The sequence below is a fragment of the Schistocerca gregaria genome, chromosome 2 (assembly GCF_023897955.1).
Source record: "Schistocerca gregaria isolate iqSchGreg1 chromosome 2, iqSchGreg1.2, whole genome shotgun sequence".
Taxonomy (NCBI): Eukaryota; Metazoa; Arthropoda; class Insecta; order Orthoptera; family Acrididae; genus Schistocerca; species Schistocerca gregaria.
Window position 1 is genome coordinate 190361753 of NC_064921.1, and position 24393 is coordinate 190386145.

Here is a 24393-nt window from a genome sequence, read left to right on the forward strand (position 1 = left end):
ATTGAAGTCATATCCCTGTCTCCCTCTGCAATTTTGACTTCCGACATTTCCCTCCATTACCAAACTGACGTTTTCTTGATGCCTCATTGAGTGTCCTATGAACCAATAACTTGTCTTAGTCAAATGTGTCACTAATTTCCTTTTTCCAGAGTTCGGTTCAGTATTTCCTCATTAATTACTCGATGTGTCTAATCTTGAGCAATCTTCTGTAGCAACATTTTTTAAAAGCTTCTATTCTCTTCTTGGGTGAACTGCTTATCGCCCACGTTTCACTTTCGTCAAGGATAAAGTCCAGAAAAATACCTAAAGAAAAGAATTTCTAACACTTCAATTTATATTAGAACTAGCGAACCCGGCACTCCTTCGCAAATGGTAAATATGTATGGAAATTAGATATAGGTCCTAAACTACTCCTTTCCCCTCTCTCCTTCCATGTCCACCCCCTGTGTTCTACATCCCCTCTCCCCTCTCTCTGTCCGTCACGCCCTTCTCCCTCGCTGTCAACATTTCTTCCCCTCCCTCATTCTGCAAATCTCCCCTTTCCCCCTCTCTCTGGCTTTAAGCCTTGTTTGTTGTTATTGCCAATGAAACATTGATTGGGAATTGAAATAGCTTAAAGTGAATGGGTAAATCATTGGGGTCATTGGTATGTGGGGTATCAGAGATCTCTCATGCTGCTGGCTCTTTGGGGTAATAGCTTCAGTGAGAGTATTTCTGCATACTGGCAGGATTGTGAAGTTTCAGACGATTCAGATCCGGTAGCTGTATGCTAATCATAATCCGATAAGACATAAATACATATTTCCTGTTTTCTATAAAAACCGACTGCGAGGAAGTCACCAAAATAGCATATAGTTGCGAATACAATTTGTGTTTAAAATTTTTGTATAGGTAGAAGGAATATATATGGGAGAAACAAATTGTGAAATGGTTTAAATGCCCGGCTATTTTAATTAAAACTAGCTGCGAGAAGGGAAATGAAACAGCACATTTTCGCTAGATAGCATCTTCTTTCTCGCAGCTTGTTGTATGAGAACACCCCTTCATTATTGCTTAAAGATTCCAGCTAATTTCAGTCTGAATGTTAGTTACAGTACTGTAGAAGAACATTGAAGTGTCAGTCAAGGACGGTCTGAAATGTTTAATATCTTTTCCTTATCGTGTACTGTAATATACTTATTCATATTAAATAAATATATAATGTTTATTAGAATATTGTGTAGTTATTTGGACTAAAATGGCCAAGAAATTTTCGAGCTGTTTGCTAAAAACGTTTCCTGTGTACACATTACATATACAATTAATGCACACAGGGAAATCATGGTTACCAGAAATCTCGAAATTTTTTTGACAAATTTGCTTTCAAAGGGTTCAACGACTTTTAGAGATTTTTGTTACAAGCTTTTCCTCTTTGTATATATATATATATATATATATATATATATATAATCAAACACATTAAAGGAAATACACTGCCTGCGTCCCTCCATCTGTTCATTATAATCTCGTGTAAAAATGTGAAGTTTTGAGATTTTTGGTAACAACTTTAAACAAAGACTTGTATTTACACTCCTGGAAATTGAAATAAGAACACCGTGAATTCATTGTCCCAGGAAGGGGAAACTTTATTGACACATTCCTGGGGTCAGATACATCACATGATCACACTGACAGAACCACAGGCACATAGACACAGGCAACAGGACATGCACAATGTTGGCACTAGTACAGTGTATATCCACCTTTCGCGGCAATGCAGGCTGCTATTCTCCCATGGAGACGATCGTAGAGATGCTGGGTGTAGTCCTGTGGAACGGCTTGCCATGCCATTTCCACCTGGCGCCTCAGTTGGACCAGCGTTCGTGCTGGACGTGCAGACCGCGTGAGACGACGCTTCATCCAGTCCCAAACATGCTCAATGGGGGACAGATCCGGAGATCTTGCTGGCCAGGGTAGTTGACTTACACCTTCTAGAGCACGTTGGGTGGCACGGGATACATGCGGACGTGCATTGTCCTGTTGGAACAGCAAGTTCCCTTGCCGGTCTAGGAATGGTAGAACGATGGGTTCGATGATGGTTTGGATGTACCGTGCACTATTCAGTGTCCCCTCGACGATCACCAGAGGTGTACGGCCAGTGTAGGAGATCGCTCCCCACACCATGATGCCAGGTGTTGGCCCTGTGTGCCTCGGTCGTATGCAGTCCTGATTGTGGCACTCACCTGCACGGCACCAAACACGCATACGACCATCATTGGCACCAAGGCAGAAGCGACTCTCATCGCTGAAGACGACACGTCTCCATTCGTCCCTCCATTCACGCTTGTCGCGACACCACTGGAGGCGGGCTGCACGATGTTGGGGCGTGAGCGGAAGACGGCCTAACGGTGTGCGGGACCGTACCCAGCTTCATGGAGACGGCTGCGAATGGTCCTCGCCGATACCCCAGGAGCAACAGTGTCCCTAATTTGCTGGGAAGTAGCGGTGCGGTCCCCTACGGCACTGCGTAGGATCCTACGGTCTTGGCGTGCATCCGTGCGTCGCTGCGGTCCGGTCCCAGGTCGACGGGCACGTGCACCTTCCGCCGACCACTGGTGACAACATCGATGTACTGTGCAGACCTCACGCCCCACGTGTTGAGCAATTCGGCGGTACGTCCACCCCGCCTCCCGCATGCCCACTATACGCCCTTGCTCAAAATCCGTCAACTGCACATACGGTTCACGTCCACGCTGCCGCGGCATGCTACCAGTGTCAAAGACTGCGTTGGATCTCCGTATGCCACGGGAAACTGGCTGACACTGATGGCGGCGGTGCACAAATGCTGCGCAGCTAGCGCCATTCGACGGCCAACACCGTGGTTCCTGGTGTGTCCGCTGTGCCGTGCGTGTGATCATTGCTTGTACAGCCCTCTCACAGTGTCCGGAGCAAGTATGGTGGGTCTGACACACCGGTGTCAATGTGTTCTTTTTTCCATTTCCAGGAGTGTAGTATCCGTGGATTATCTGTCAAATGAGCGGTCATGAGATTGCTGACAAAGAATACAATCTGATAACTACATAAAGCCCTATGTCAGATTAGGAGATAGGCAACCATTATTGTTCCAATATCATCAAACGATAAGAATTTCACAAACAAATAGACACTGAGATAACCAGCTACATCATATGGATGTGAAAACCGACACACCAAAAATATGTATCATTTATTTACAGGTAACCCGATGACAGTTCAGCAGAAACAGGCCTGTTTTAAAAATAGAAGCAATCAACATTAGCAGCGTACTTGGTCTTATAAAATCCCTTTTCGTACGCTTCGTACAATATCCCTGTCGGGCTTTTCCTTAACATTGTTAAATAGAAGCAAAAGCTTTGCCCTTTGGTAGTGACCATAGTTCAAATCAAATGTACCAGGTAGAACTATATCACTGAGGAAGGCGAGATGAGACCTCTCGAGTGATAAGTCAAACCTTTTCCTATCCGCTGCGTGTTGCAGGTGCTGCGATGTTGTGCTTAGCGATAAGTTCAGCTTTTATTGTCTTCTTCATTCCGAAGATGCACCTTACCACGATTGTCTACGCTGTACAAGTCTCTTTCTCTATGATGAACTAGTGCGACCTAAATTTACTTGAAACTGCTTATTGAAGTCATATCTCTGTCTCCCTCTGCAATTTTGACTTCCGACATTTCCCTCCATTACCAAACTGACGTTTTCTTGATGCCTCATTGAGTGTCCTATGAACCAATAACTTGTCTTAGTCAAATGTGTCACTAATTTCCTTTTTCCAGAGTTCGGTTCAGTATTTCCTCATTAGTTACTCGATGTGTCTAATCTTCAGCAATCTTCTGTAGCAACATTTTTTAAAAGCTTCTATTCTCTTCTTGGGTGAACTGCTTATCGCCCACGTTTCACTTTCGTCAAGGATATAGTGCAAAAAATACCTAAAGAAAAGAATTTCTAACACTTCAATTTATATTAGAACTAGCGAACCCGGCACTCCTTCGCAAATGGTAAATATGTATGGAAATTAGATATAGGTCCTAAACTACTCCTTTCCCCTCTCTCCTTCCATGTCCACCCCCTGTGTTCTACATCCCCTCTCCCCTCTCTCTGTCCGTCACGCCCTTCTCCCTCGCTGTCAACATTTCTTCCCCTCCCTCATTCTGCAAATCTCCCCTTTCCCCCTCTCTCTGGCTTTAAGCCTTGTTTGTTGTTATTGCCAATGAAACATTGATTGGGAATTGAAATAGCTTAAAGTGAATGGGTAAATCATTGGGGTCATTGGTATGTGGGGTATCAGAGATCTCTCATGCTGCTGGCTCTCTGGGGTAATAGCTTCAGTGAGAGTATTTCTGCATACTGGCAGGATTGTGAAGTTTCAGACGATTCAGATCCGCTAGCTGTATGCTAATCATAATCCGATAAGACATAAATACATATTTCCTGTTTTCTATAAAAACCGACTGCGAGGAAGTCACCAAAATAGCATATAGTTGCGAATACAATTTATGTTTAAAATTTTTGTATAGGTAGAAGGAATATATATGGGAGAAACAAATTGTGAAATGGTTTAAATGCCCCGCTATTTTAATTAAAACTAGCTGCGAGAAGGGAAATGAAACAGCACATTTTCGCTAGATAGCATCTTCTTTCTCGCAGCTTTTTGTATGAGAACACCCCTTCATTATTGCTTAAAGATTCCAGCTAATTTCAGTCTGCATGTTAGTTACAGAACTGTAGAAGAACATTGAAGTGTCAGTCAAGGAAGGTCTGAAATGTTTAATATCTTTTCCTTATTGTGTACTGTAATATACTTATTCATATTAAATAAATATATAATGTTTATTAGAATATTGTGTAATTATTTGGACTAAAGTGGTCAAGAAATTTTCGAGCTGTTTGCTAACAACGTTTCCTGTGTACACATGACACATACAAGTAATGCACACAGGGAAAACATGGTTACCATAAATCTCGAAATTTTTTTGACAAATTTGCTTTCAAAGGGTTCAACGACTTTTAGAGATTTTTGCTACAAGCTTTTCCTCTTAATCAAACACATTAAAGGAAATACACTGCCTGCGTCCCTCCGTCTGTTCATTATAATCTCGTGTAAAAATTTGAAGTTTTGAGATTTTGGGTAACAACTTTAAACAAAGACTTGTATTTATATGGCAGTACAGATTTAACAAATTCCCGTTTTGCAAAAATGCTTCTCTTGCTGTCGTCTTCTTTTTACAGCTTCTCTACTGCGGCCATCGTTCAGTTACTTTGTTGCCAGTGATAAAAATCATTTAATACTAAAGGTATCTTGTTTACTAGTCCAATTCCCACAGTATCATCTATATCAATCTTACTACAGTACATTATTTTTTCTTCTTCTGTTGATGTTCATCTTATAATTATCCATTCCTTTCAACGCCTTTACCGTCCCTGGCTGAATTACCTCATCGGCAAACCTCAAACTTATTATTTCTTCTTCCTTAACTTTAGTGCCCGTCCAAAGTTCATCTACGTTTCCTTTACTGACTGCCGAGTGTAGAGAGTGAATAACACCAGGGGTAGGCTAGAAACTTGTCTCACTCCCTCTTCAACCACTGCTGCCTTTGCATGTCTTTCGTCACTTATTACCGTAGGCTACTTTCTGTCAAATCCGTAAATAGCCTTTCGATCCTTGTATTTTATCACATCTACCTGTTGTTATTGAGGTACAAACAAATGAAGTGCGGCTTCTGACACGAATGCGGATGATTATCAATAGCAAACGAAAATTTTTGGTACCATAATGGCGAGTTTATTGAAAATACTCATCTAGTACGTCACAAACATGAGCGTCTCATTACAACCAAGGTAAGTAAAACTAAAAGAGGAAGCAGTAGCTCACACAGAAATCTAGGCTGGATCGTGTCTAACCAATGACTGATAGACTTGCCCCGCTACTACACTCTCTGATCAAAAGTTTCCGGACACCTACTAAGGGACATTAATATAGGGTGTGTTCACTATACGCCTCTGTGATGGCTTGAACTCTGCTGGTGATACTTTCTGTGAGGTGTCTGAATGTCTATTGAAGAACGGCAGCCCATTCTTCCTATAGAACCTAAAGCAGAGAAGGGAGTGATGTTGGACACTAGAGTCTGCAGCGAAGTCAACATTATAGCTCATCCCAAAGGTGCTCCATTGGGTTCAGATCGCGAATCCAGGCTGGCCAGTCCATTTCGGGAAGTTCACGAACTATTCTCTCTCAGATGCCGGGTTATGCCGAAGTGTATTGCCATGCCGATAAAATTTAACGTTTCCAAACTGTTCCTCTACACAATGTTCTTAAAACAAAAGAAACACGTCAGAATAGGTCTTGAAGGCGCAGCGGTACCGACCGGCCGCCGTGTCACCCTCACGCCTAGGCGTCACCAGATGCGGATACGGAGGTCAGCACACCGCTTTCCCAGCCATTATCAGTTTTGGTAATCTGGCAGGAGCCGGTGTAACCACTCCGGCAAGACCGAGGGTGCACAATGCTCTTAGACGCGTTTATGTTGTTTGTGGTCTTCAGCCCAAAGACTGGTTTGATGCACCATCCCATGCTACTCTAACTTGTGCAAGCCTCTTCATGTCCGAGTAACTACTGCAACCTACAACCCTCTGAAACTGCTTACTCTGTTCATCTCCTAGTCTCCTTCTACGATTTTTACCCCTCACGCTTCCCTCCAGCACGAAATTGGCGACCCCTGATGTCTCAGAATGTGTCCTACCGACCTATCCCCTCTTTTTGTCAGGCTGTACCACAAATTGCCCTTCTCCCCAATTATATTCAGTTTCTCCTCATTAGTTACGTGATCTACTCATCTAATCTTCAGTATTCTTTCGTAGCACTACATTTCAAAAGCTTCTGTTCTCTTCTCTAAACCGTTTATCGTCCATGTTTCACTTTCATACGTGGCTACACTCCATACAAATACCTTCAGAAAGGACTTCCTGACACTTAAATCTATACTCGATGCTAAACTTGTCTTCAGAAACGCTTTGCTTGCCATTGCCAATCTACATTTTATATCCTCTCTACTTCGACCATTATCTGTTATTTTGCTACCCAAATAGAATAACTCATCAACTACTTTAAGTGTCTCATTTCGTAATCTAATGCCTTCAACGTCGTCTGATTTACTTCGACTGCATTCCATTATCCTCGTTTTGCTTTTGTTGATGTTCATGTTATACCCTCCTTTCAAGATACTATCCATTCCGTTCAACTGGTCTTCCAAGTCTTTTCCTGTCTCTGACAAAACTGTGATGTCATTCCTACTTAATGTTTCTTTTGTGTCTTTACTGCTTGCTCATTATACTGACAAAATGACATCGGGGATAGGCTACAACCCTGTCTTATTCTGTTCTCTACCACAGCTTCTCTTCCATGCCCCTCGACTCATAAGTGCAATCTGGTTGTTTTCTAATTGAAAGAGAGTATTCCAGTCAACATTGTCAAAAGCTCTCTCTAAGCCTACAAGTGCTATAAACGTAGGTTTGCCTTTCTTTAACCTATCTTCTATGAGAAGTCATAGTGTCAGTATTCCCTCGCGTGTGCCTACATTTCTCCGGAATCCAAGCTGGTCTTCCCCAAGGTCAGCCTCTACGAATTTTTTCCATTATTATGTAAAGGATTCGCGTTAGTATTTCGCAACCGTGATTTATTAAACTGATAGTTCGATAATTTTCACACCTGTCAGTACCTGCTTTCGTTGAAATTGGGATTATTAAATTCTTGAAGTCTGAGGGTATTTCGCCTGTCTCATACATCTTGCTCCCCAAAGAGTTTTATCATGGCTGGCTCCCCCGAGGATATCAATAGCTCTAATGGAATGTTGTCAACTCCCAGGGTCTTGTTTTGACTTAGGTCTTTCAGTGCTTTGTCAAATACTTCAAGCAGTATCATATCTCCCTTCTCTTCTTCCTCTACGTCCTCTCCCATTTCTATCATGTCCTCAGGTGCATGTCCCTTGTATAGACGCTCTATATACTCCTTCCGCCTTTCTGCTTTTCCTTATTTGCTGATGACTAGCATTCCATCCAAGCTCTTGATATTCATACAGGTGGTCCTCTTTTCTCGAAAGGTCGCTTTAATTTTCCTTTAGGCAGTATCTATCTTACCTCTAATGAGAAATGCTTCTACATCCTTACATTCGTACTCTAGCCATTCCTGCGTAGCCATTTTGCACTTCCAGTGGATGTCACTTTTTTAGACGTTTGTGTTGCCCTTCGCCCGCATCATTTATTGCATTTTTATATTTTCTCCCTTCATCGTTTAAATTCAGTATCTCTTGTTTATCTAAGGATTTGTACTAGCCCTTGTCTTTTTACCAACTTGATCCTCTGCTGCCGTCACTATTTCATCTCTCAAAACTACCCATTCTTCTTCTATTGTATGTCTTTCCCCTATACTTGACAGTCTATCCCCAATACTCCGTCTGAAACCCGCTACAACCTCTGGTTCTTTCAGTTTAACCAGGTCCCATCTCATAAAATGCAGACCTTGTGCAGTTTCTTCAGTTTTAATCTGCAGTTCATAACCAATAAATTGTGGCGAGAGTCCACATCTACCCATTGGAAATGTCATACAAGTTAAAACTTGGTTCCTAAATCTTAAATCTTCCGGTGCCTCCAGGTCTCTTCCATGTATACAACCTCCTCACATAATTCTTAAACCATGTGTTAGCTATGATTAAATTATGCTCTGTGCAAAATTCCCCCAGGCGGCTTCCTGTCATTCCTTTCCCCCCAGTCCATTTTGACCTACTACTTTTCTGTCTCTTCCTTTTCCTAGTATTGAATTCTACTCCCCCATGTCCCATGACTATTAAATTTTCGGCGTTCTTAACAATGTGAATAATTTCTTTTATCTCAGCATATATTTCCTCAATCTGCAGAGCTAGTTGGCATATAAACTCATACTGCTGTGGCGGGTTTGGACCTGATGTATATCTTGGCTACAATAACGCGCTCGCTAGCTTATTCGCGTTCCTACTTTTTATTCATTATTAAACCTACTCCTTTATTACCCCCTATTTGATTTAATAAGTCACAGCTGCGAAATACTAACGCGAATTCTTTACAGACGAATGGAAAAACTGGTAGAAGCTGACCGCGGGGAAGATCAGTTTGGATTCCGTAGAAATGTGGGAACACGTGAGGCAATACTGACCCTACGACTTATCTTAGAAGAAAGATTAAGGAAAGGCAAACCTACGTTTATAGTATTTGTAAACTTAGAGAAAGCTTTTGACAATGTTGACTGGAATACTCTCTTTCAAATTCTGAAGGTCGTAGGGGTAAAATACAGGGAGCGAGAGGCTATTTACAATTTGTACAGAAATCAGATGGCAGTTATAAGAGTCGAGGCATATGAAAGGGAAGCAGTGGTTGGGAAGGGAGTGAGACAGGGTTGTAGCCTATCCCCGATGTTATTCAATCCGTACATTGAGCAAGCAATAAAGGAAACAAAAGAAAAGTTCGGAGTAGGTATTAAAATCCATGGAGAAGAAATAAAAACTTTGAGGTTCGCCGATGACATTGTAATTCTCTCAAAGACAGCAAAGGACTTGGAAGAGCAGTTCAATGGAATGGATAATGGAATGTAGTCGAATTAAGGCGGGTGATGCTGAGGGAATTAGATTAGGAAATGAGACACTTAAAGTAGTAAATGAGTTTTGCTATTTTGGTAGCAAAATAACTGATGATGGTCGAAGTAGAGAGGATATAAAATGTAGACTGGCAATGGCAAGGAAAATGTTTCAGGAAGGACTAGAAATCTTTAAATATCTAGAGCTGAGGGACGGAAATTTACTGAACGCCCAGCTGAATCTTGCATGCACATGTTTTCTTAAAGGCTTCAAACCTCTACTGCGCATTTAATCTTCATACGGTTACCGTCAGCCTTTACGAGTTGCTCATTCCTCAAAATTCTTAAATACGTTGTTTGTACACACGTGTTCTTTTTCTCCGTTTTATATCTTACCTACTCTCATTAATGTGTGTTTTTCACTATGCGACGACCCATGCACTTACCTCTTTCTTTGTCACGTACGTTTATCATAGCCTGTTCACGCTTCAACTATCTACAGTTCGCAAGATAATGTACTTGTGGTTTTATAAGGATTTTAATGTAAGTTTACATATTTTACTATACAATAGCATAATGTAACATTCTTGACTTCTCACTGATCTCACTTCCCTCCTCCTCCCACATCAATGCGTTTCCACTCATTGGCCGTTTATGCCACAAGCGTTCTTCCATCTCGGCTCACGCACCACGTGCCTTGTTTTCCTGGTGTTTACGCTCTCCTTTCCCTGCCAGTCGGCGTGCAGCTTGTATCATCATCATCAGCATCATCTTCATATTCGTCATCTTAAGGATCAGCTGTTGCCTATTCCGAAATCTCAAACAAAATCATTCCCACCTTTTCCTACGTCTCCCAAATCTCTCTTCCCATTCGGCTTGTAGTTCAGGATCTTCTGAGGAATTATGTGACCTGTCATTCTCATAAGGTGTTGTTTCCAAGCTTCAAGATATTTTTAAAATTTTCCATTCATGCTGAAAATATTTAATTCTAATATCTTCATTTCTGGTCATATTTTTTTGTGCAGCCTTTCGTCTTTCTTAGGAAGCTCATCTCTGCTGTTTCATTATTATTATTATTATTATTATTATTATTATTTTGTGGTAACTTAGCTTTCGCTTCTGCAGGATAACACTGGAACCGCCATTAATTTATAGAATTTCATAATGGTTTCTTTTTGTACTTTAAGGCCTAATGTTCTGCTAATGGTACCACAGAGAGCTTGGAATTTGTGTACTTTATTTTCGCTATCAGGGTCCGAATCAAAACTTACAGCACAGCCTAAGGAAGACATTTGAGACACTTGTTCTAAAACTGAATTATCCAGAACAGTTTCTGATCTGACTGGATATTTTCTCGGGATGCCATTATTTTTGTTTCGTTACTAGAAATTTTAAAATTGTACTTTTTGCAAATTTCGTTCAGCTGATATACTGATCTTTGGAGGTCATCTTCATTCCTTTGAATAATAACGATGTCATCTGTCAACAAAAGTACATTCACGTATTCCTCACTCGTTATCTTAATTCCTTTGTTTACTTCACATTTTCACTTCAGAAGAATGAAGTCAATGTAGGCATTAAAAAGGGTAGGTGACAGTCCACATCCTTGTCTAACGCCTCGGTTGAATGTGTAATCGATTCCTACCTGTGTTTATTACAAAACATGTAGTTTCGTAAAGACGTTGCACTACCTCCATTAGGTGATAAGGATATCCACATTCAGATATCTGAAAATTCATTTGATTGGTTGTATTTCCTGATTTTTACTGTACTTACTTGACTAGCCCTGATCATAGAGCTAAACATATTTAATAATGTATACAATGACGTGTGCTGACAGGACATATGTCAGATCACTTCGTTATTTGTTGTTTTCTCAGCGTGAAATTTTATGAAGTCTTAGATTTTATTATTTTGGATACATTTTATGACACATGCGATACTCTCACGCCTTTGTGAGGAGGTAGTCTCTGTAATTTTGACTTTTATGTTTCCAGGTTTATGGTTATTGCCGTTAGATTGTCTTAAGGTTACATATATTTTAGAAGATGGGTTTACGCCCGTCGAAACCATAGTTCAAATGTTCAAATTATTCTTTTGTCACTTTGAGACTATTCGGTATTACATCTATGAGAAGAGACATCGTAGCATTCAGTTTTTATTTGTGAAATATAGTTACCTAAATGGCTCAGTGCCACATTAAAAGTTTGGAATTGGATCCAAATTAAGCCCTAGAAACTTTTCTGTGACATACGGATCGTCTCACCTATGTCAAACATTTTTAAATGTGAAAAAATGTGGCTCGGAGACCACATTACGTTGTAGGTTCTGCAATAACTGGCTCGATAAGTGGTTAAACAGTCGAAAGAAGGAAAGGGTATACCACCGCCATTTGCATCATACGTAGTAAGTCTTAGAAGTGGTGAAGCTAATTTTCGGGTTGAGGACAGTTCTTTATATTCTTTTTCTTTGTTACCGAAGCATAAGGTACAGTTCTACCGATGGCATAAAACAAAGCCTAATATCTGTTGAGGATTTTTTTTGTTGCCGTATTCCTCAAACATTTTACGGAATGAAGACCCAAACTGTTTTAGGAAACAGATCACATTCAGACTAACGTAGCACGTACGTACATAACCGGAAAAAGAAGTGTTTAATTTGCCCATTTGCTATTCGTTCGTATGTCATTTTCCATGTCATAATCAGGCCTTTTCTTTCTTTAATTGTGATTTTTGAATTCTTACTAAGAATCTTACACTACAATACTGTCTCGAGCAGTAGAATACAGAACTACAGACTGTAGTGAGAGGCTGGTCTCACGGCTTGAGGGAACTTGAGCAGTACATACGTCACTACTTCTGTTGCATATAACATGCCGCTGATGCGAGGAACGCCTCACAAGGCTAAAAAATATCAACCAACCTCACATATACTTTGGAAATGACTCAGAGTACGGGCACCTAATAGTAAATACACTCATGGAAATTGAAATAAGAACACCGTGAATTCATTGTCCCAGGAAGGGGAAACTTTATTGACACATTCCTGGGGTCAGATACATCACATGATCACACTGACAGAACCACAGGCACATAGAGACAGGCAACAGAGCATGCACAATGCCGGCACTAGTATAGTGTATATCCACCTTTCGCAGCAATGCAGGCTGCTATTCCCCAAGGAGACGATCGTAGAGATGCTGGATGTAGTCCTGTGGAACGGCTTGCCATGCCATTTCCACCTGGCGCCTCAGTTGGACCAGCGTTCGTACTGGACGTGCAGACCGCGTGAGACGACGCTTCATCCAGTCCCAAACATGCTCAATGGGGGACAGATCCGGAGATCTTGCTGGCCAGGGCAGTTGACTTACACCTTTTAGAGCACGTTGGGTGGCACGGGATACATGCGGACGTGCATTGTCCTGTTGGAACAGCAAGTTCCCTTGCCGGTGTAGGAATGGTAGAACGATGGGTTCGATGACGGTTTGGATGTACCGTGCACTATTCAGTGTCCCCTCGACGATCACCAGAGGTGTACGGCCAGTGTAGGAGATCGCTCCCCACACCATGATGCCGGGTATTGGCCCTGTGTGCCTCGGTCGTATGCAGTCCTGATTGTGGCGCTCACCTGCACGGCGCCAAACACGCATACGACCATCATTGGCACCAAGGCAGAAGCGACTCTCATCGCTGAAGACGACACGTCTCCATTCGTCCCTCCATTCACGCCTGTCGCGACACCACTGCACGATGTTGGGGCGTGAGCGGAAGACGGCCTAACGGTGTGCGGGACCGTAGCCCAGCTTCATGGAGACGGTTGCGAATGGTCCTCGCCGATACCCCAGGAGCAACAATGTCCCTCATTTGCTGGGAAGTGGCGGTGCGGTCCCCTACGGCACTGCGTAGGATCCTACGGTCTTGGCGTGCATCCGTGCGTCGCTGCGGTCCGGTCCCTGCTCGACGGGCACGTGCACCTTCCGCCGACCACTGGCGAGAACATCGATGTACTGTGGAGACCTCACGCCCCACGTGTTGAGCAATTCGGCGGTACGTCCACCCGGCTTCCCGCATGCCCACTATACGCCCTCGCTCAAAGTCCGTCAACTGCACATACGGTTCACGTCCACGCTGTCGCGACATGCTACCAGTGTTAAAGACTGCGATGGAGCTCCGTATGCCACGGCAAACTGGCTGACACTGACGGCGGCGGCGCACAAATGCTGCGCAGCTAGCGCCATTCGACGGCCAACACCGCGGTTCCTGGTGTGTCCGCTGTGCCGTGCGTGTGATCATTGCTTGTACAGCCCTCTCGCAGTGTCCGGAGCAAGTATGGTGGGTCTGACACACCGGTGTCAATGTGTTCTTTTTTCCATTTCCAGGAGTGTAGTTGAACAAGAAATACCGATAATAATAAACCATATTTCATATAAAGATGTCAGTTATCGATCATAATTGTGCCATCATACGATCCAAAGTATCCGCACACCCCTCTGTAATAAGGACTTAACCACCAGAATTTCAAATGAAACACCTTTGAGCCGTCTGATTTCTAACGGCTATTTTATTTTGCTAGGAGTTGTGGTTCTTTACTATGCCATCTTCAGGACCACTGTCCGATGTGAAGGAAGATTGCAATATCGGTTCCGGTCAAAATTGGAGTCAGCATTCAAAGACTAGTATCGTAGATTTCTGCAGAAATCTAGATACCGGTCCTTTATTGCCGGTCCCTATTTTGACCGGAACTGAGGTGGGAATGTTGCTACATGTCGGTCCGGGGACGTGAAGATCGCTTAGAAAATAGCCGAAACTGGTAGCGAAATAAAGTAGCAGTTTTGAAATTAGACGGCTGAAGGTGTTTTATTTGACATTCTGCACTGAACGGCCGAGTCCCCGCAACCATCTCTCAAAAGTTGGACATAAAGGGACTTAACGACTAGATGTTACCAGAGGCGGGCTCACCACTATAAAAGGAAGTGGGGCGTATTGTGTTGCCAGTAGAGAATCATTAACATCAGAATGGGTCGGTCGAAACAGCTCTTTAAGTAAAAAATCCATCAGTGACATTTCAGACCTCCTAATGGTGCCCGAGTCGATTACTGATGCCATGACTCTGAAGTAGGAAAGCGGAGGAACAACCACTGCTAAAACAAAACGTCACGTATTGACGGACAGGGACGGTCAAACGTTGCAGAGGGTGGCTGTAAAAATTACATGAAATCAGCGAAAACAATCTTTCACGAATTATGAAGTGCTACCAGTAATAAAGATAATGCAGCCACTGTGCATAACGAGTCATAAGCCACATATTTGTGTAGCCAATGTTAAGTGGCATTTGTGGTGGTGTAAAGAACGCACTCTTTGATTTCTCCGTGTAACACAACTGTTTTCCAAACTTTTCGTTCTGTGGTTAGTGATGAGGAAGTGTTCGGCAAACGTAGAATTGTGTATGTTCACTATTTTCTTTCAGTTTCCTCTTTTCCTGTACCTGGATGTCTAAGTTCATTCAGTGCAACAAGATCCATTTCATATCTGTCGAGTTCTTCTGACAGAAAATCGAGAGTTCAAGGTTTTGCCAAAGCCGTAATGTTGCACGTTATGAGCACACACTTTCCTCGGAAGAACCTTCACAAGGTAACTTGAGTACCACCATATGGAAGAACAAAAAAACAATTAGACCATTTCCTGGTAGACCAAACACATAAAGGTAGTATAATGAATGTGAAAACCATAAGAGGAGCAGAGGCAGGCACAGATCATTATATAGTCGTAGGAGAGCTACACCAAAGAGTAGGCATAGAAAAGCCAATGGTGGGAAAGCATAAAAGACCAAAACATTGACACAGACAGCTTGAAGGACAACGGCAAACCACAGCAGTTTCTCACTCAGCTGCAAAACAAATTTGATGTTCTAACAATGGAAGACAACCTTGACATTGAAGACGACTGGGAAAGGATAAAAAATGTGGAAGAAGCGGCACTAGAAATATGTAGAGAAAGAAAAAGGAAGAAAATCTGATTTTCAGGAGAATTTGAGCAAAAAGTGAAAGAAAGGTGAGCAGCGAAGGACAAACACCTACAAGTGGATTCCAACGAAAGTAAAGAAGCTCATGAAAATGTTAATAGAGGAGCTAAAAATCTTCTCAGAAGGAAATAGATAGAAGATGTGGATAGTTCAATCAAAAGAGCAGAGGAGGATAAAACTGCAGGGAGTGCAGGGAGTGCAGGAAACTTTTACAGATCAGTCAGATTTTTCAGAAAAGGATATACAAGTTTACCACGGATGTATGGCATTAAAGATCAAAGTGGCAATACAGTTCTGATAAGATCCAAAGATATGGAAATTTGGAGTGAATATTTTGAGGAGCTTCTAAACGTTTAAGATAGAGGTGCAGAAAGGTAGCAACATCATGATTATCAGAGTAGACCCCTTCGTGGAACCGCCGACAGCGAAAGAGACAACAGACTCAAAATACTAAAAAAAAACAAAAACAAAAAAAACTCCACGGAGAGACGGCATAACAGCCGACTTGCTTAACATGGGAGGAATAAAAATTTCAAAACAAATACACAAACTTGTTATGAACATCTGGAATGAAGAAGGGATGTCAGGAGTGGACAGAAGCAATAATACTAGTTCATAAAAAGGGCGACAAATAACAATGAAGGAACTACAAAGGTATTTCATTAATTAGCACCGCCTATAAAATGTCCTCGAAGACACTCCAGAAAAAATTAGAACCATATTTAAAAGATTTATGAAGAATCGCTCGACCACTGACCACATATTCATACTGAAAGAAGCCATATCCAAATATTGGAAATATAACAAAACAATGGCAACATTATTTGTTGATTTTGAGAAAGCCTATGACAGTATATTCAGAGATTAGCTGTGGAAGAAAATGCACAGATTTGGAATACCGAAGATTATGAATCTTGGGAAAATGACACTGAAAGGCTATATGGTGAATATTCCAAGGCGTTTGACTTAAAAAACAGGAGTCGGGCAAGGAAATGGAATATCACCCCTCTTGTTCAACATTGTCGTACAGGAAGCACCGGTCGCAGCAAGTTAAGCAGAAGAGGGAATGAAAACAGGCACAAAAATAACTGTACCGGTCTTTGCAGATGGCGCAGCATTTACCGCCGAAAATCCGGATGACCTCAAAATACTGGAAAAAGTCTCTTTCAGAAAACATATAAAGTTAGATTAGAAGTAAATGATGAGAAAACAAAATTCATGATAGTAGACATAAATCACAGAACAAAAAAGACGAGAAACTCTGCTGATCGTTAACCACATGTTTGAAGAAGTAGATGTGTTTAAATATCTGGGGTTAGTAGTAATCAATAACAACAATGAGGAGCAAGAAATAGAGGTGACGATCAAAGCTGCATTCAGAGCATCATACTTACTCAACAAACTATTGTGATCTAAAATTTTTTCAAAAGGAACCAAAGAAAGAATATTTAAAAGCATAATCAGACCAGTAGTTTTATACAGCGCGGAAATATACAGAACAGATAAATACACGGAAAGAAAAGTAAAGGTTTTTGAAAATAATATCCGGCGAGAGATATTTGGACCAATCTATGAGGGAGGAGAATGGCGTAGAAGAAAGAACAGGGAGCTCAGGGAGCTATACAATGAACCAGATGCAGCTGCAGAAGCCAAGACAAGAAGACTAAGCTGGACCGGCCACGTATATAAACGAGAGCAGCGATCCTTACTGAGGGAAGTCTCAGAATAAACCGGAAGAAGTAAGACATCTAGGCAGGCCGAAAATGAGATGGAGAGACGAGGTTGCCAAGGATCTCCGGGTACTGGGAGCAAGGAAAGAAGATGCCGAAGACAATATTATGGAAGAGGCTACTTGATGAGGCCAAAAACCGTCTGCGGTTTGTGGGGCCAGGAGAGAAAGTAAGTACTATTTGCTTTCGTAACAAATGCTCTTTACCCCTTGTCTTAACAGCTCAGCCCGTCTGAACGATGTAACTGCGTGGGCTATTATTACAAGTCAATTTAGAGACGTTTCCACTGGAAAACCAGTCACCAGTATTTTCCACATTATGGAGAAGTTTTTCCTTTAAACTGTTTTCCGTAGAGAAGAAAAAATTTCAGTTCCAATTTTTCACTGGAAGGCGCTTTCTCCTGTAATGAACCGTTCCCACGAATGGGATCGATATCAATTTACTACCATCCTCGTTATTTGAAGTTGTTACTCGAACGCGAGCATTTTTGAGAGGTTTTCTTTCTGAAGATGTAATGTATCATGCCCTGGTCATATCTGTTGTTGACTGCGACAGAGTTAATCACATTTAGGTCATTTAGCATATTTTCACTGGGCAAATGTCAGATTGCTTCATTATTTGATGTTTTCCCAATGTTAAATTGCAATAAGCACTAGTTTTTATTCTTTTAATTAAGTTTTCGGTATATGATATTCCTACCCCTTTGTGGCGATCTAGTCTCTGTATAACGCGTAATTCTGACATGTATGTTTCCAGGTTTGTAGTTACTACTGTTATATGTCTTCAGGTTACATGTATTTCTGAAGAGGGCGGGTTTATATCCGTCGAATACATGGTCAAAGGTTGACGAAAACCACCTTTTGTTGCAACTGATTGGGATTCATCTACTAGCAAAAACAAAGTAATAATCAGGATTTCGAGTTCAGCTGCTAGTAGCGCGATGCAGATTTCGCAACAATTACAACAATTACATACAAATACCTAATACGCTTGGTGCTTGACAGCTTATAAGTTTTCGTTAAGAGACATTTTTGATTTTAAATATTTACTGCGTTCTATGTTTCTAAATCAGCATCATCTTCGACATCATGGAGATTTTATGATTTACACGCACATCACTTGATAAGGACGTGCAAAATATGTAAGTAATCTTATGTTCTCACTGTTACGTATACAAATATGTTATACATACCGATACATATACATAATTGTTCGTTGCTCCCCTATACCAGATGCCATTGGCGATGGGCTCTATGCCAGATTACTGGCCTGGTAGTTAAATATTTTACATGCAGCTTATTGTGTAGGGCAAGATGTCTAAAACAAGCACACAAAGGCATCGTTTTCAAAAAGACACACTCCACTAACACATAGCCCGAGTGGTTACATTTTGTCAACAAATGTTGCAGGGACAACTATGGCCCGCTTCTCGCGATTATTATTTATTTAAGATTCTTGCTGTATACCGCTAAAGTAAACTAATGAAGAGTGGTTGTGGACGGACGCATAGCGCTTTCCGCACAGTGCAACTGCAAATGCACACGACGGTAAACTATACAAAGCGCTCTTTGAGCTACTCACTGAACTGAAACGATTTTTGTCCATTACGCAACACACATGAAATGCCAATGTTTGCTATCTGCGGTCAATACCATCCATTTTCCAGATTTGGCAGCACGTTTCTCTACCACGTCGTATGAAATTTTACTTTAAAGCCTAATCAGGTGAATTTTGTGTTTATAAAGTAACTATCAAGTAATATAAGCCTTATGCTATTGATTCTGGCATCCGACTTTTTATCGGACGAGTAACGTCCTTGTTTATGTGGTAGATGTTATTGAAATGGTAGGCAGCTTCGATCTGCGAGTGGTAAGGTTGTGAATAAAAATTTAAAAAAGAACTATAAATATTTTTATTTGCCTCGAACGCATTTTAACGTTGAGGAAATAACTCTAAAGCGGTGTCATAACAGCGACTATAGAATTACGACAGTGAATGTGACAACATTTACAAAAGGTTTTAAGGGGAGTAGGACGTTAAATGGGCCGACTTGGAGCAGGAGAGGCACCACAGGACATTTTAATTTGCACTGTGTATACTTTTACAAATAAATTCATAAAACTTTGTCAGCATGACCAGGAAGGATTCAGAATTCACACTCTTAGCAATGGAAGTTCGAAAACATAACGAAGTAATTTTTTTACATGTGAAATTTTATCATTTTTTTCACATACTAATGGCAGCACTTGTTGCTCTATAGGTACACTTTTCTTCATAAGTAAGAGAGCTTCTTCGATGAAATTTGCACAAACTATACTTAAAGGGGTATCAAACTCTAGAGTTTTCCAAATCTATTAAAAGTTGTGGTAAAAATTGAGGTAATTAACTATAAAATTTGTGTTTTTCCTAAATATGAAGTTTAAAATATAACTTCTCATTCGTTTTTTCACAAATTAAATAAATACTAGAGTTTCATACACCTGTAAATATGGTATGTATGCTGTGCAAAATTCATCGAAGAATCTCTCTAACTTATAAAGAAAAGTGTACGTATAGCAACAAATGCAGCCATTGGTAAGTGCAAAAACAATGAAATTTCGCACGTAAAAAAGAAAATTATTTTGTTATGTTTTCGAACTTCCGCTGCAGTGAATGTGAATCCTGAATCCTTCCTGGTGATGGTGACAAAGTTTTACGAACTTATTTGTAAAAATATAGACACTAGAAATTAAAATGTCGTGTGATGCCTCTCCTGCTCAAAGTCGGTCCGTTTGACGTCCTACCCCCCCTTAAAGTTTGTACACATGACTTTCAGATAACATAAACAGCAAGAGAATCAATATCACCAAGCTCACAAGTTCCCAAACAATGAAAAGAGAGCTGCAAACAAATTGTGTTTTAACATAATCCTGCCAGCTTCAGCTTGCTCAGATATTGTTCGGTCCCTTCAAATCTAAAACACACAAAGTAGCTTTAAAGCCAGATAAGCAAAAATTGCATCCAGAAGATGTTACAAGGCCCTTGCAGCTTTAACAAAACAATTTAATTTTGCTTTCATCGCCACAGTAATCTTGAATTAAATAAATTAACTATTTAAAGAAGAAAAAATGCAAAACGGTTGGCGGTTACAACACTTGGGCCGTTAAAAGACAACACAATTCTATAAATTGATGTCATGTAAATGGATGAATGAGATTTTCACTAAACAATTTACGTTACAATACCAAATTCTGTTTGCCTTTTACAAGCAGATTCAAAATAAGTCAAGCTTGAAATGTTCGCAGGAAAGGCTGCTCGATCTGGGGCAGATTTAATCGCCACTGAAGAAAGGTAAGCGACGTAATGCTAGAAACTCTAATGAACTTTGCTCAGTGGACATGGGATTTCAAGAATACCAACAGTCTTTTAGACACTTAAGTTATTCGTAACAGAGATGCACGCCGTTTCCTTGGTACGTCCGTCTTTGGCAGTACGTTAATTCCTACGGCACAGCGTCCACAATCAAGGCAACAGAAACAAGAAATGTGCCAACTCCGAAGACGTAAACCCCCATCGGTGAAGGCAGAGGGGAGCACTGAATTATCCAACTATCGTATGCACACCGTTTCCCTTGTACGTCCGTCCTTTGCTGTAAGCAAATACTGGCGCCACGGCATCCACCAACAAGGCTTCCAAAATGAGAATTGTTCAGACTCCAAAGACGCAAATTTGCTACCATACAAGCCGAGGGAAGCAATAATGCTTCAACTGTAAAACGTATACCGTTTCCGCAGCTACCTTCAACACTATTGACCCCTGTTATTACTAAACCTAAAGCCAGACACACACGGACCAGGAAGGAGCTTTGCCAGTGACTCCGTACCCGCTCGCGAGATGCCAAACTGCTTGATGCATGGAAAAGCCCAATAAAGAAATTTCATGAGCAGCAGGAATCGTTTGCAACAGTCTCAGTTACAATACACCTGTTAATTTTATACGCATTCTACGACGTTCGATCATAAAGTTTTAATTATTATTACGAAAAAATGAAGTGATGCATTTAATGTTATATTGTTTTCAGGCACACAGTACCGTAGCAAGTCTGCACCTACATCTACATTCTGCAAGTCGCCTTGAGGTGTGTGTCGGAGGGTACTTTATGTCTGGCTCACTTTCCCCTTCTTCCTGTTCCAGTTGTGTGTGATTCGTGGGAAGAACGATCGCTGGTAAGCTTCCGTGTGGGCTCGAATCTTTGAAATTGTATCTCCATGGTCTTTTCGCGAGATATACGTAGGAGGAAGCAATATATAGGTTCACTTTTTTAGTAATGTATGCTCTCGGAACGTGATGCAGAACGCCTCTTTTGCATCGTCTGCCATGAAGTTGGCTAAGTCTCTCCGTGTCGCTTCCGCGCTTACTAAATGACCCTGCAACGAATCGTGCTGCTCTCCTTTAGAACTATTGCTGCTTCTGTCATTCCGATCTGGTACAGATCCCATACGAGCAATATTCAAGTGCTGGTCGAACAAGTGTTTTGTAAGCTACTTCCATTGTTGATGGACTACATTTCCTAAGGAGTCTACCGATTAACCTGCTGGTGTCTGCATAACTCACAGTTATGTTTATGTGGTCGTTCCACATCAAATCGCTCAGTACTCACACTTCTAGATATTTGATGGGAGTAACTGCTTCGAGAAATTGTTGTGCAGTCGTGTAGTCGTACAGCACAAAGTCCTTCTGTCTATGTACACTCCTGGAAATGGAAAAAAAGAACACATTGACACCGGTGTGTCAGACCCACCATACTTGCTCCGGACACTGCGAGAGGGCTGTACAAGCAATGATCACACGCACGGCACAGCGGACACACCAGGAACCGCGGTGTTGGCCGTCGAATGGCGCTAGCTGCGCAGCATTTGTGCACCGCCGCCGTCAGTGTCAGCCAGTTTGCCGTGGCATACGGAGCTTCATCGCAGTCTTTAACACTGGTAGCATGCCGCGACAGCGTGGACATGAACCGTATGTGCAGTTGACGGACTTTGAGCGAGGGCGTATAGTGGGCATGCGGGAGGCCAGGTGGACGTACCGCCGAATTGCTCAACACGTGGGGCGTGAGGTCTCCACAGTACATCGATGTTGTCGCCAGTGGTCGGCGGAAGGTGCACGTGCCCGTCGACCTGGGACCGGACCGCAGCGACGCACGGATGCACGCCAAGACCGTAGGATCCTACGCAGTGCCGTAGGGGACCGCACCGCCACTTGCCAGCAAATTAGGGTGCCAATGATGGTCGTATGCGTGTTTGGCGCCGTGCAGGTGAGCGCCACAATCAGGACTGCATACGACCGAGGCACACAGGGCCAACACCCGGCATCATGGTGTGGGGAGCGATCTCCTACACTGGCCGTACACCTCTGGTGATCGTCGAGGGGACACTGAATAGTGCACGGTACATCCAAACCGTCATCGAACCCATCGTTCTACCATTCCTAGACCGGCAAGGGAACTTGCTGTTCCAACAGGACAATGCACATCCGCATGTATCCCGTGCCACCCAACGTGCTCTAGAAGGTGTAAGTCAACTACCCTGGCCAGCATGATCTCCGGATCTGTCCCCCATTGGGCATGTTTGGGACTGGATGAAGCGTCGTCTCACGCGGTCTGCACGTCCAGCACGAACGCTGGTCCAACTGAGGCGCCAGGTGGAAATGGCATGGCAAGCCGTTCCACAGGACTACATCCAGCATCTCTACGATCGTCTCCATGGGAGAATAGCAGCCTGCATTGCTGCGAAAGGTGGATATACACTGTCCTAGTGCCGACATTGTGCATGCTCTGTTGCCTGTGTCTATGTGCCTGTGGTACTGTCAGTGTGATCATGTGATGTATCTGACCCCAGGAATGTGTCAATAAAGTTTCCCCTTCCTGGGACAATGAATTCACGGTGTTCTTATTTCAATTTCCAGGAGTGTATTTCCAATAAGTGTAATTTGTTTATGGTGGACGTCATTTACCACTCCCTGCACGAACGTTGATCCACTGCTTGTCTTCTACATTTCGCTACTATTTTCTAGCGTAGGAACTTCTCTGTATACAACAGCGTGATCTGTGAGAGGCCTCATGGAACTTCCGACTTTCCGACTTTATCAGCTAGGTCATTTCTATATATTATGGAAAGCAATGGTCCTATAACATTCCCATGGAGCTCGCCCGTTGTTACTCCTGCGTCTGAAGACGTCTCTCCGTTCACAACGACATGCTGTGTTGTTTACTGTAAATTCTTCAGTCCAGTCACGGGGGGTTTCAACCAATCATTGTTTTCGGAATTCGTGTTAGTTCCTAAGAGGAAATTCTCGCTCTTCAGAAATCTCACATCACGCAAGCATGAAACTTTAGGCACGCTTAGCTCACAAAGGGGCCTACGATACACTACTACTAGAAGTGTGGCAAGCAATGCACCAACACAGAAGTTAGGTGCTGCAGACGCTTCCAGCGTAGTCCAACAAGTATGAATTAAGAAAAACGAATCGTATTTTCTAACAGCAAGAGGAGGCCGTTTTACTTGAAGGCCGGTGTACCAAACTCAAGACGAATTCAGTCTTGGCTCACTTACCGACATCTTGCACGATGTTTTGGAGGTGAGAAAGGTCACCGCCCGCTGAGTTGTGCGAAGGCTAACAATGAAAATCCCCACTGCACCGAGGCAGACGCGGAAATGTTGTACCTCGTGTCAAGCCAATCCAGGCGATACCTGGAGTTGCCTAATCACAGTGCACGAGTGCTGGGTGTGTCACCACGACCCAGAGTCAATGGAGCAAAGTAAGCATCGGAAACGCGCGGATACACCACCAACGAAAAGTGCGGAACATGGGGCGTTGCTTGTTTTTTGGGAATTCCATGACGTCGTGCTAAGAGATTGCTGCAGTCAAGGTTTTCGCCAAGACACCCGTCGTTGGGGATAACGTGTCGCACTTAACGCTGAATATGTTGAGAAATCAGGCGTACATTTCCTGGTTTCAATTTTTTTTCGAGGTGATAATTAAAACTTCACG